The sequence below is a fragment of the Crocodylus porosus genome, unplaced genomic scaffold (assembly GCF_001723895.1).
Source record: "Crocodylus porosus isolate Cpor-Errol unplaced genomic scaffold, CroPor_comp1, whole genome shotgun sequence".
Lineage (NCBI taxonomy): Eukaryota > Metazoa > Chordata > Crocodylia > Crocodylidae > Crocodylus > Crocodylus porosus.
The window spans coordinates 25,115,900-25,117,073 of NW_017728910.1; the positions used below are offsets into that span (position 1 = coordinate 25,115,900).

A 1,174-nucleotide genomic window follows, 5' to 3' on the forward strand; every position below is an offset into this window, starting at 1 on the left:
AAAAAAAAAAGAAAAAAAAAGAAAAAACCCAACACAGACACAATCCAGCCATTGGGAGACGAGCCCGAGTCACGCAGATGGAGGACACTACCGCACGCCTCGCCGCCCCAAACACCGGGCTCCAGCCCCATCCCCTGACACCCAGGCAGGTGCAAAGCCCCTGCCTTCCCCCCCCCCCAGCCCCAGCCGGGCGCAGAGGTTTCCAAAAGGCAAGGGCAACGGGGAGAGGAAAAAAAATGAAAAATGGAAAATCATCTTTGACACGCACACAAACACCCCCGCCAGCCGCCCTCCACCCCTGCCGCCGGGACCCGCTGCAAGGCTCTCGGGCGGGCTCGGGGGGAACGTCGCCGCTGGCAAATCTCGGCTCCTGCCGCTGTCACTTCATCGAAGCGGGGGGTGGCGGAGCAGCGCCAGCCCTGGGAAGCGCGCAGCCGAGCCAAGGGGCAGGGAGCTCCGGGGAGGGAGGGAGGGCAGCAGGAGGCACAAGGCAGCGGTGCAAAAGCCATGCCAACCCCCCGCCCCGAAGCCCCCCAATTAAGAGGGGCCAGAAACGGGCGCAGAAGCCGTGCCCAAAGATCCCCCCTGTAAAACCCCCGGAGAAGGGCCGCGCAGCGGCCAGAAACAGCTCCACAAAGGCCCCCCTCACACCCCAGAAGGGCAGCGCAGCAAGCAGAGATGGGCGCAAAAAAAAAAGAAAAAAAAGGAAAAAAAAAAGAAAAAAAGAGGGGGAGCCCAAAAGCCCCCCTAGAAGAGATCCCCCAGCAGGTAGCAGCGGGTCCCAAAAGCTCCCTGCCGGCCCCGCGCAGGAGCACAGCGCAGCGGGCGCAAGAGCCGCACGAAATCATAACAGCAGGCGAGGGGCCGGGCCGCGGCGCCCCGTCGCGCCCCGGCCCGCCGGGAGCACCTGCCCCGGCGCGGTATATATAGAGCCGGGGAGGGGAGCGGCGCCGCGGAGCCAAGGCCATTGGCACCCGCGGAGCAAAAGCAAGAATTAAAGGGTAAAATCGGGAGCCGCGGCCGCGGCGCTCGAAGCGGCGCGGCAATCACCTGGTCTCCGGGCTTTCCTAGAAACTCCTTGCATCACCACTTCTAAGAACCCCAGTTCTAAGAATCAACACGGCTCAATTCTCGGAATTTGAGCTGCCGACTCTACCACTGCGCCCGGCGCGGG

General features: G+C 63.4%; 1 protein-coding gene across 2 annotated transcripts in view; it reads right to left on the minus strand.

Moving 5' to 3' along the window:
• The window catches only part of BCL6 (B-cell CLL/lymphoma 6), a 15,750-nt gene extending 14,616 nt beyond the window's left edge, over positions 1-1,134 (minus strand). Inside the window, exon 1 of one of the 2 annotated variants that reach the window (XM_019532901.1) lies at positions 1,051-1,134. The gene's annotated coding sequence lies outside the window, so the exon portion shown is untranslated. The remainder of the gene's footprint in view (positions 1-1,050) is intronic. The other variant, XM_019532902.1, reaches the window with a different exon arrangement.
• Between the last annotated feature and the right edge of the window lie 40 nt (positions 1,135-1,174).